The sequence below is a fragment of the Carassius carassius genome, chromosome 35 (assembly GCF_963082965.1).
Source record: "Carassius carassius chromosome 35, fCarCar2.1, whole genome shotgun sequence".
Lineage (NCBI taxonomy): Eukaryota > Metazoa > Chordata > Actinopteri > Cypriniformes > Cyprinidae > Carassius > Carassius carassius.
In genome coordinates, this window is record NC_081789.1 from 8,079,439 (window position 1) to 8,091,751 (window position 12,313).

The 12,313-nt window shown below is 36.1% G+C and overlaps 1 long non-coding RNA gene across 1 annotated transcript in view; it reads right to left on the minus strand.

Annotated features, from left to right (window-relative positions):
* Positions 1–7,873: 7,873 nt before the first annotated feature.
* LOC132115678 (uncharacterized) overlaps positions 7,874–12,313 on the minus strand; it is a 6,538-nt gene continuing 2,098 nt past the window's right edge. The window contains exons 2-3 of the long non-coding RNA XR_009425532.1: positions 10,742–10,901; positions 7,874–7,994 (exon numbers count right to left, since the gene is read on the minus strand). This is a non-coding gene — a long non-coding RNA (uncharacterized LOC132115678). The remainder of the gene's footprint in view (positions 7,995–10,741; positions 10,902–12,313) is intronic.

Here is a 12,313-nt window from a genome sequence, read left to right on the forward strand (position 1 = left end):
ATTTGGAAACAAAGATGAAGTTTTCAAGGTGAATGCATACCTTGACTCTAGGGGTCAAACAACTAAAAATCAAGGCAGGAATCTTGGTGTGATTCTGGAGACAGACCTTAGTTTTAGTAGTCATGTCAAAGCAGTAACTAAATCAGCATACTATCATCTAAAAAACATTGCAAGAATTAGATGTTTTGTTTCTAGTCAAGACTTGGAGAGACTTGTTCATGCCTTTATCCCCAGCAAGGTGGACTATTGCAATGGTCTCCTCACTGGCCTTCCCAAGAAGACCGTTAGACAGCTGCAGCTCATCCAGAATGCTGCTGTCAGGATTCTGACTAGAACCAGAAAATCTGAGCATATCACACCAGTCCTCAGGTCCTTAAACTGGCTTCTAGTTACATTTAGGATTGCACTTTTACTCGTTTATAAATCACTCAATGACCTAGGACCAAAATATATAGCAGATATGTTAACTGAATATAAACCTAACAGACCACTCAGATCATTAGGATCGAGTCAGTTAGAAATACCAAGGGTTCACGCAAAACAAGGGGAGTCTGCCTTTAGTTACTATGCCACTCGCAGTTGGAATCAGCTTCCAGAAAAGATCAGATGTGCTAAAACATTAGTCACATTTAAATTTAGATTCAAAACTCATCTTTTTAGTTGTGCATTTGAATGAGCACTGTGCGTTGTCCGAACTGCTTGCACTGTATTTTACGTATTCACTGTATTTTGTAAAAAAAAAAAAATGATTTTTAACTGTGTTAAATTCATTTTAAATAAGTCAGTTTTTAAATAATTTCTAAAGTTTTAAAATTGCTTGTTTTTATTTTTGTTATTATTTTTCTTCATGATTATTTTACTTTATTTTATGTAAAGCACTTTGAATTACCATTGTGTACAAAATGTGCTATATAAATAAACTTGCTTTGCCTTGCCTTGCTATATTAAAAAAAAAGAGTATGAAAACTGTTATTAATTATTATTATTATTATTATTTTAGAATATTACAGTTTTTTGTGTAATTTTTATCAAATAAATCTAGCATTGTTGAGCAAAAGAGACTTCTCTTGAAATGTAGTCTACTACTCATGTAGTCTACTCATGTAGTGGCTACATTCACAATCCAAACAATGATTTGTAAAAAATAATAATTAATTTGTTATTTGTATGGTCTAGTTGGTCATAGGGCTTATGCCTGCAAATACGGGATGAACTGCGTTCTGTATAGCTGTCATACTGAACGCTTCTCTGATACTGCGTTCTGTATAGCTGTCATACTGAACGCTTCTCTGATACGGGGCGATTCCGTATTGTATGGAACGGTTGGCAGACAACCCTATTTAAGATGCAAAAGACAATTGTCTCGGGGGCCCCCTAGTGTTCGGGGCCCTGGGCTGCAGCTGCCCCTACTTGCAGTCCTCACCGTGACTGCCAAGAGCAGATTGACGGTGTTCAGTCGAGTGATAATATTCGAAGGGTGGTTTAGTGTCCATAGGCTCACGGTTTGCAGCTGGCCGCTTGGTCGATATACATGCTTGGTAGTATGGCATGCACACCTTGCCAAAATCGAAATCAACCAATCTATGGAAGGCGGACGGGGACAAAAGTCTTAATACAGAACACGTGAAATTTGACCGTGTCAACACGCACAATTTGACCTTGTTAACGCGGCAATTTTGAACGCGTTTCTTTTGTATGTGTAGACACACACATTTTGGCCGTGTTAACGCATCAGTTTTTGCCGTGTTTATTTGGTATGTGTAAAGACACACAATTTGACCACATTAAGACGACAATTTTGAACGTGTTTCTCAACACACACATTTTGGCTGAGTTCAAACATGTCACATTTTTAGAGCAGATTTAAGTCCAGATTGGATCACATATTTCTGAAAAATCATGCAAAAGGATTTCAAATGTTTTATTTTGTGTTGGTTTTTATCAGTGTGTTTTGGTTAATTGTCTTGTTGGATCACTGCAACTGCTGTCCTTAAGTGCTCCTGTAAAATATCTTAAAGCATAAATAAAGTGTTCATTTCTGGAGAAAATTTCTGTACAGAAATCATATACCAACTAATAATAAACTATTATCATTATATTGATGCATTTAAAAAATATATATTTTTTATTTTATCTATCACTGGATTCAACCAATAACTATAATATTATATGTATGTATATATATATATATATATATATATATATATATATATATATATATATATATATATATATATATGGTTCACAAAATTCACGGTTCGGTTCGATACAATACACTGGTGTCACGGTTCGGTTCGGTACGGTTCGGTACATTTTAGATACAGCAAAAATAAAAAGTTGGCAGATAAATTTCCTTGATTTTTAAAAAAAATGTTTTATTTATTAAAACTAACAAAGTATGTTTTTTTTTTTTTACTTTGAACAATGATGGAGCTATTCTTTACCCATATTCTATGGTGTTTTCTTAGCAGCATACTGTATAAAACAAAAACAGCTCCTTATAAAAAAAATGAAAATGTTATATTAGTTATGAACAAATACAAAGATGTAACTTTTTATATGGAACTCTATAACTCTTTATATTGAGTGTGTTTTTACTCAATTGGTTCTCTATAGGGCTTATGTTTTTTGGAACAAAGCAGGAATTACGGTCTGTCTGAAATGGACTCGTGAAGGAATATTGTAACGGGGCTCAATTACATTAAGCATGTTCTTAAAACCTACGTTTTCCACTACAGAGTAAGGCGCTCGCTCACTCAGTACGCGCTGAAGGCTCGTTGCAAAATGGCTAATGCGTTTAACAGACCAGAAATAGAAAATCCTCCAATAACCAACAGGTCTGGTGTTTGGGTGCACTTTGGATTCCTTGTAAGCTATAATGGTGATGATAGAATGAATGGTAAATAGTAAGGTCTCATATCCGCGGCTATAACGTAAATGTAGCCTACCAATCGCCGTGGTGATGTCTTTTGCCCTGTTTGAATCCGTTGGAAATGTCTGTCTAAATGCTGCGGGGATAGTTTGTTGCATTTAAGTTTCTCCTTTTTTCCGTCTTTTCCCAGATACTGACACACTAAGGTGATGTCGGCGTAAATGAGTTGACATGTTTCAAGTATTCCTGCTGGTGTTTTTTTTTTTTTTTTGCATTCACGCTGGTGTAACCCTAGATGCGACATATCGTTGTTTTTTTTTTATCCACCGCTCTCTTGCCATCACCATTATAGCTTACAGGGAATCCAAAGTGCACCCAAACACCAGACCTGTTGGTTATTGGAGGATCTTCTATTTCTGGTCTGTTTAACGCATTGGCCATTTTCAGCAGCCTTCAGCGCGTACTGAGTGAGCGAACACTGACTGAGTAGCCTAACATAAACATATAAGTTGGTGTTTTTTTCTTCTTCGGGGGTGTCAGGGGCGTTGCCTGTTACGTCGTTTGGGTTATTGGGCTACCTTGTTGAACGCATATCATTATATTTCACAATTTTTTTTATTTTCCAAATATAATTTATTAGTCCAATGAACCGTTCGGTCCATAAAGCGTACCGCGTACCGAACCGAAAGCCTCGTACCGAACGGTTCAATACGAATACGCGTATCGTTACACCCCTAATATATATATATATTCACATATTACCTTGAATGACCATAGCTAAAACATCATAAAAGATCATACATTAAGTGTCTGCTGACTTTTTGTGGGAGAAAAAATGTTGTCATGATATTGATGGATAGCAGCATGCTGCTTAAATTGCCTCCATAGGAATAATCAGACTTGTTTAATTGTTTAATGCAATACGTTTCCCCCAAACCTTTATTTTAATCATCTAAAACAGTATTTAGGCATTAGTCATAAATGATATTTAAAAGATTTGGTTCATTTAAATGCACTTTAATGTGATACACCGTTTGTATTCTTTTCTTGCAGTTCTGTATTAAAACAAAGTTGTAAGATTGTGAAGTAATGGTGCATACATGGCTTGCACGCTCCCCTTTAAGTCAAGAAATATACACCGGAATATCATGACCATCTTCCTTGGTTTCACAATACTAAATGAATGATTGTAAACTAAAGAAAAATATCCTTTGGCAGTGTGCTAAAAAATTCTAAGAGCCATGATAAGCTGTTGGTTTTTCTACCGGAGAAAGAAAAATCATGACATAAGACTGACGTCACAAACAACATAGCAATGCATTATCATCATGAACAAATATAACGTTTCCGTACCATCACAACATTGTGGTGTATTGGGATCATGTGTATTTGTAATTACGTGGTTGATGTCTGGCATCTTATTGATTCCCGACTTTTGAGAGCAAGTATTTAAGTCATGTGATGTGTCGATGTGATGACGTATGTATTTACCTGAATAAAGTATGTTGATGTAATTTGTCTCGTTAATACATAACATAACTTGGCGACGAGGAAAAGCTATGTGAAGAAACATGGCACAAATTGGAAGACTTGATGAGTATAAACCAGAAATTGAATCCTGGTCTGCATATATTGAGTGAGAGGAATTGTTTATGTTTGCAAATGATGTGGATGATACGATGCAAGAAGCGACGCTTTTTAGTTCTATGGGAGCTTCCACTTATGGATTGTTACGGAACTTGGTTCAACCTCAAAAACCAAAGAATAAAACATTTAGAGAAATTGTCAGTATCCTACAGGCTCATTTTGAATCAAAGCAGTTGATAATAGCTGAGCGTTTCCGATTTCAGCGTTGTGTAAAAAAGTTCCATGAAACTGTGTCCCAGTATGTTGCTGAACTCAAACAATGTGCGTCGAAATGTGATTTTGGTGCAAGTTTGGACGAAGCTTTATGTGATCGGTTTGTATGCGGCATTGCTATGGCTTAATTGTGGCCCAAATCTGGCAAACAGGAGAGGACCGCCCAAGTGCCATCATTCCACGCGGTATGTAGGCCAGACAAAGTGTCAAGTGTGGGCCAGATCTGGGCTTTGGCCTATTGTGGCACAAATCTGGCAAACAGGAGCGGACCGCTGTGCCATATCACTGACACTAAAGAGAAACTATACACTAAAAAGAAATTAAAAAATGCCCCCTTTTTATGTTAAAACAGATGATTTAAACATATTTCAGAAAACATTTGCATCATTTATTAATATGGACAAAGAACAACAAGTTTCCATTTTCAAAACTGGAAAGCAATATAAAAAAATTAAATAATAATAAACAAACACAAAATATGTACATAGAAAGCATCTTAAACACACTAGAAAACATTGGCAAATGGAGCCATCCAAAATTAAAGAATTTGACCTCCTTGACTGGGCCCATCTGCGTCATCATGACAATATTGCAAGCCTTTATTGGATACACATATAAAAAAAAACTGTTGACTCAGTAACAGAATGCTGATTTTACAATAGTGCTTTAATAGCAATGGCACATTAGTACTGAATGGGGAAAAAATGGACTGGAACTACCAGTGCATTAAACAGTTTGGTAACTCTAAGGTCTTAATTGTTAACATTAATTAACTAGTATTAACTAGTATTAACTAACATGAACTGCATTATTTTTAAAGCTTTTTTAATGTTACAGTCATTCACTGTTTGTTCATGTTAGTTCACAGTGCATTAACTAATGTTCACAATTACAACTTTTGATTTGAATAATGCATTAGGGAGCAGTGTTGGGAAGGTTACTTTGGAAATGTAATAGGTTACATATTACAAGTTACCCTGTTTAAAATGTAATAGTAGTGTAACTTTTTCAATTACTTTATTAAAGTAATGTAACTTATTACTTTTGAGTACTTTTTGATTACTTTTCTAAATTTATGAAAATTAAAGAATAATAAATAAAAGCATATACATCAACTTAAATACAGTTATCTAAAAAGCATGTGACGTATTCTGTGTAATAAACTCCTGAAACATTGGTGTTTTTTTAAACTGCTGTCTCTGTATATGATGATAGTTTTCTCAAAATAAGTAAAATGCATATGAAGTGACACAGAGCAGTTCTAGAAATTATGTTTATGTGCTCGTGTACTCCTATATTGAGGCAGCAGAGGTTGAAAACACTGCGAGCTTCAGTAGGCCTACGTGTGGTAAATGAAACCATGTCTTTGCCATTAATTTACAAGAGGGGCGGACTGGGAAAAAAATTCAGACTGGAAAATTCAAACTCATACAAACAAATTCATGGACAAAACTATTTTTTGTATGGACCTGACATAAAAAAGGTTTAAATCTTTAATTTGGGTATATGCAAAATAATTAAAAGTTTTCTCCTGAATTGCACCTTCACTTCCATTTTTCTCTTCAGTCTCTTTATTTTGCCCTGTTATCCATCTCTCTCGTGACTTAAATACTCAAGATTGAACAAAACTATACTTTATAATACAATACTCTACAATACTACAATATCTTTATAGAAAAATCCTAATACTGTACACGAGTCATGTTTTTCCCTTACAAAAATTAACCTTGCTTTTATTAGCCTATATAAAAGTAAAATAACCTTGTTTTTTTTGCAAATGGATTTGTATTTATTTTTAAATAAATACATTTGTAAAATAATTTTACATTTTTGGTTATCACTGTTAAACAATAGTAACCATTTTCTCTGGATTTATAGTTAAATATTAAAATGTTAATTTTCGTAAGGGTTGTGTTGTTGTCTGTCGTAGCTCCCCCTAAACCTATAAAAAAAAAAAAATCTTTTTTTTTTTTTTCAGCTAAATTACTACTGTAACATTACAACAGATAATAATGATGTCCTTTATATAGTATTTTGAGTGATGACTGGTGAGCAACGTGCTGCTGCTTGATTAAATAAATAAAAAAACAAAGACAAAAAAAGCATCTTTACAGATGAAACTGACCTGAAACCCTGAACAGGAGTTCTGCTTCTCTGCTCCAGTAGTCCACTCTATTTTCTCTCTCTCTCTCTCTCTCCCTCTCTCTTTCTCTCTCTCTCTCTCTCTCTCTCTCTCTCTCTCGCATTGATTACTCTGAGTCTGATCCAAACCGTTTGGCGGAGGCACGGAGAGCGCGCGAGTCATGACTAACAATTCATGATTTATTAGAGATTTAATTATCAAATGGCGGATTCGCAAATGATCGCTTTAGTACATTCGGCAGGCAATTATACAATAATGATATTAAATAATGGGGCAAAATCGGCTGCAAGGCCACTGTGAACTGTCCCGGTTCTCCCGGTTTCCAGTCTGCGCCTGATTTCCACAGACATCCAGAATGTGCAAGTCATATGTTGCATTTTTGGGGCTTAATATTCACAGACACTAGTCCATGTCATGTTTTGTTTCAAGTGTACTGACCTACTTTTGATTTAGTCATCCAAAATGTGGCATATTCCGTCCGCGTTAGGCATTTCGTTTTTATGACTGGGCGAACCAGACTGTATTTCCGCATCCCGGAAATTATTAGGGCGGTATGTCTCAGAATAGTCAGTGGAATTTGGGAAAGAAATCAGTTAAATGTGTGTAAATATTCAAATGTAATCCCCTTTGTAATCGTAAAAAAATTCATAAGTAACTGTAATTTAATTACTCATTTTTTCTTAGTAACTGTAACTAATTACAGTTACAATAATTTTGTAATTAAATTACGTAACGCCGTTACGTGTAACTAGTTACTCCCCAACACTGTTAGGGAGCATCACAATGAACATTAACTAAGATTAATAAATGCTGTAAAAGAATTGTTCATGCCTCATGTCTACTAAAGTAGTTAACTAATGTTAAAGTTTTACCAATGTTTTAATGTATACCTTGCAGCCAATCAGAATCAAGTATTAAGACAGACCATGGTATTATACACATATAGCAAAAAAAACAATGTACATGTAACTGACTTACAGGTGTCTTGGGACCTCCTCCGTTTCTCCTTTTCTCTTCTCCCTCCGTCTCGGTCACTTGAAAGATGAAGCCATTTTTTTATAAATGTTTCAATTTCTTGATCAGTGGCCGCAGCTGTCAGTCTGTTGTTTCTGACAGTTCCTAAAAATATATAACATTGTGAATGCAAGGACAGATTAGACAACTTTTAAAATCTTACTACACAATAAGCGAGAAGACCAGCATTAGCAAAGTGCATACTTTGCCAGTGCCACTGTAAAGAACATTTTGGCAATGGACAAGGACACTCTTTGTTTCCAGATGCCCAAAAGGAACTAGTTTAACCTTTTTTTTGGCAAACAAGGGTGACTAGAAACATGGAATTGTATAGCTATGATTTCTTGTTTCAGAAGAGTTTAAATATGAGGAAAGACAAAGGCCAAATTCCCTTAGTCATCCATCACTGGGGGTGTCAACGATTAATTGACGATCGATTAATTGTCGATAATACATTTAATCGCTACAACTTATCGATCATCGATTAAGCAGGTCTTCATGCGTGTGGGTGCTGCTCAACCACGAAACATGTAAAGTGAGCGCACCGGAGTTATGTTCGGTATCGTTTTACACCTTCATCATGACTATACGTTTGCGTGTGCAACTGCTGCGTCTGTGTTGATGAGAGAAGCAAAGTGCACACACGTTGTGGTAGGGCTGGGTATTGTTAAAGGGTTACTTCACCCAAAAATTATTTCATTAATAACTCACCCTCATGTCGTTCCAAACCCGTAAGACCTCCGTTCATCTTTGGAACACAGTTTAAGATATTTTAGATTTAGTCCGAGAGCTTTCTGTCCCTCCATTGAAAATATATGTATGGTATACTGTCCATGTCCAGAAAGGTAAGAAAAACATCATCAAAGCATCCATGTGACATCAGAGGGTCAATTAGAATTTGTTTATGCATCAAAAATACATTTTGGTCCAAAAATAACAAAAACTACGACTTTATTCAGCATTGTCTTCTCTTCCGGGTCTGTTGTGAGCACGTTCAAGTGTAGTGATGTCCGGTTCGCTAACGAATCACTCTATGGTTCGCGTCTCCAGTAAATATTAATCCACAAATGACTTAAGCTGTTAACTTTTTTAACGTGTCTGACACTCCCTCTGAGTTCAAATAAAAACAATATCCCGGAGTAATTAATTTACTCAAAAAGTACACTGACTGAACTGCTGTGAAGAGAGAACTGAAGATCAACACGAGCCGAGCCAGATAACGAACGAAAGATTGACTCATTCTCGAGTCAGGAACCGGTTGCATCGGTTTTCGGATCACATAGTGATGGGAAGTTTGGTACTTTTCCAAGAACCGGTTCTCTCGGACAGTTCATTTCAATAAACCGGTTGAAGAAAACGGTTCACCGGTTCTTTTGCACTCGAGGTAATGACGTCATTGGCGATGCCATTCATTCAAGCCTTCGGTTTACTCGCGCCCATAACATTAGCACAGAATCAGTTCAGAATCAATCACAAAAAATCCAGTTCGGTTCAAACACGCTGTGTGTCAGCCGGCTTCACGCTGAATCACGCATGCGCAATATCATCAGCTCCTCGATTCTCGAATCGGACGCGTCCGACAGAAACGGTTCTCGGTTCAGTGTACTGGTGATCCGAAAACCGATGCAACCGGTCCTTGACTCGAGAATGAGTCAATCTTTCGTTCGTTATCTGGCTCGGCTCGGTGTTCATCTTCAGCTCTCTCTTCACAGCAGTTAAGACAGTGTACTGTTTGAGTAAATGAATTACTCCAGGATATTGGTATTGATTTTCTCTTTGCCTTTTGTTGTAATATTCGCAGTAATGGTGCAATCGACAGCATGTTTAATAGAACAATCTCATTTTTATTTGAAAAATGTAATATTCTGACTGTTTAAGTTTTATTAAAATTAACCATTGGTCATCCAGTGTCATGCATTTAGATCATGATAGCTACAGATAAAACCAAGCATAGCCTATAGCACCTCACTATCATGTCAAAATGTAACTTTATGGTTTCTATGGTATTTGTAAAAAAAAAAGCAGTAGCCTAAATACATTATTAAATACTGTAAATATATTCAATTAGTCCTTTAATACATTGTCTACATTAATAATATAATACAATTCAATATGTATATCCCACATTTCATTGTGCAATTAATATTACTATCCATGGTAAATGATGGGATTTTGTAGACGGAAAAGCCTTCTGACTGTCTCGTTGCACACAGTGTTTCTCTTGTTTGTCAGTGCTGTTTCATCTGCCTTTAAACTGGTTTAAATCACTGAGACATTTGTGTTCTTTGCTGAATACAATCGCTTCTAACTGGATCTCATAGCACTGTTTAGTAGTCATGTGATCAAGACCATTCAGAAAGTAAACACACCTGATCTGATAAACGCTGCGCTGCAGTTTGGACTTTGAGCCAAGCGGATAAATGTTCAGTGTGGCACGACGTTCAAATGAGTTTTGTTTCCGCTTCTGGCGCATAAACATTATCGATCATTTATCAAACTCTTGATATTGTTTTATTGAGAAAAATTACATTACGATAATTATCATTATTGTTTTATCACCCAGACCTAACTGTAAAGTATACTTCTTTTTAGTAAGGGATGTATCAGGTAATATGGATTGCCTGTTGCATCAGTTTCTCATTGTATGAGAGCTCCATATGTGTGGGGATGGACAGCTATGTTTGAGATTGTTTCCACAATAAAGCTTTTAGTGATAAACTGCTGGCTGTCATACACATGCAAGTATGCATTTAAGTGTTTACTTGTTTTAATCAACCTTTTTTAATAATTACATAATTTGAGCAAATATGCATCAAGCATGCAAGAAATAGAGAATGTACTGTAACACTTACCAGTAATGACATCTTTCAGCTGCAGTTTGTGGAAAGCTGTTTTGCCATTGATGCCACGCCAGTTGAGTTGTTTGCCAAGGGAGTTGGTAATACAGTGCCCCATAACCCGCCAAACGCTATCCTTAATGTCAACTCCTCCAATGAAGCTCAATGCAGTAATCTAAAAAAGATCATTTAAAAAAATATGGATAAATGTTTTATATAAATAAACACTACTCAGTTACCCAATTCAGAATAAAAAAAAATACATTATATCACTTCACGCTTAGTTGGCATTTAGAACAGTCCCTTTGTTGGATACTTGCTTTCTTAACCTGTTATCTATTGTAGGACTGTCAATCTATCACTGATGCAGTTCCATATTCAACTGACAACATGAAGTTGCAGTGTCCTTGAGGTTTAAACACAAGATTTTACACTACAGTAAAACAAAACAAATATGCTTCAAGTCTAATACCTCAATGATCCCCAGTTTAAAATATAAATTTTAGTTTTTCATGGTCCAATAAAGTGGAATATTAATATATTGTCTGATTAAAGTTTAGTCAAACTGAATGTATGTCGGGGTTAGTGTTGGGCAATATGGTCATTTTTCAAATCGTCATATCGTCAGCCCGTGAGATCGACGATACACGATATTATAGAGCATGGGTGGAGTAAGAGAGAGACCCTTTGTTCTTGTCATAGCATAAATATTAGGTGTTTTAAACTGCGCAGGTGCGCGAGAGAGCCTATGGAATCACCAATAATTGAAAAAATATAATTTCAAACATACTGATAAACTAACGTTAAATATAAAAATACTGTATTTAAAACAGCTATTTCATACATAGTCGGACACAACTGTCATATTGCGCGTCCTGTGACAAATTTTCCGCATCTGCGCACAGAAGTTATCAATCTAAATGTCCACGGTGAAAATCAATAGTATATTTCTTTTAACAGTTCACACTAATATTGGGCATAAACGAACACATTAAATATAAAGTATTTAAACCAGGTAAGTTCATATATTTGGAGTAAAGCTGAATTGAAATGATGCATCAGTCATACAGCACTCCGGACCGCGCACCTCATGACGAGCCCGACGCACCGCCACAGAAACAAGAATGAGATGCATTCTAACATAACCGTGGCATTAAACTCAGTTAGTGAGGGCTCGTTTACAATAGTGCACATATACAGGCCGTTCAGATTACTTGTTAAAGTGCAATTAAATTCCTTATATCTGCAGACGATGTACGTCTATTTGTGGATGGAGACTTAGTAACGGCCAAAACTATGTATTTTGCATGCATCACATTATAGTGCGGTGTGCATGAAAGTAATGACAAGGCCTGAGAGCGAACTTATCATCCATATTGGGTCTCACGTAGTCCTTCTACATCATCATCATCACCACATAGTGAGTGTTATAAGTGATCAGTCTTTAAGAGAAGGACTACGTGAGAACCACTATGGATGATAAGTTCGCTCTGCCACCTTGTTATTATTTTGTCTTTACTTTATTTGTAACGCCAAAAAAAGAGTTAATCTCTCATGTATGAGAAGAGCGTGTTGCCCTGTACCAGC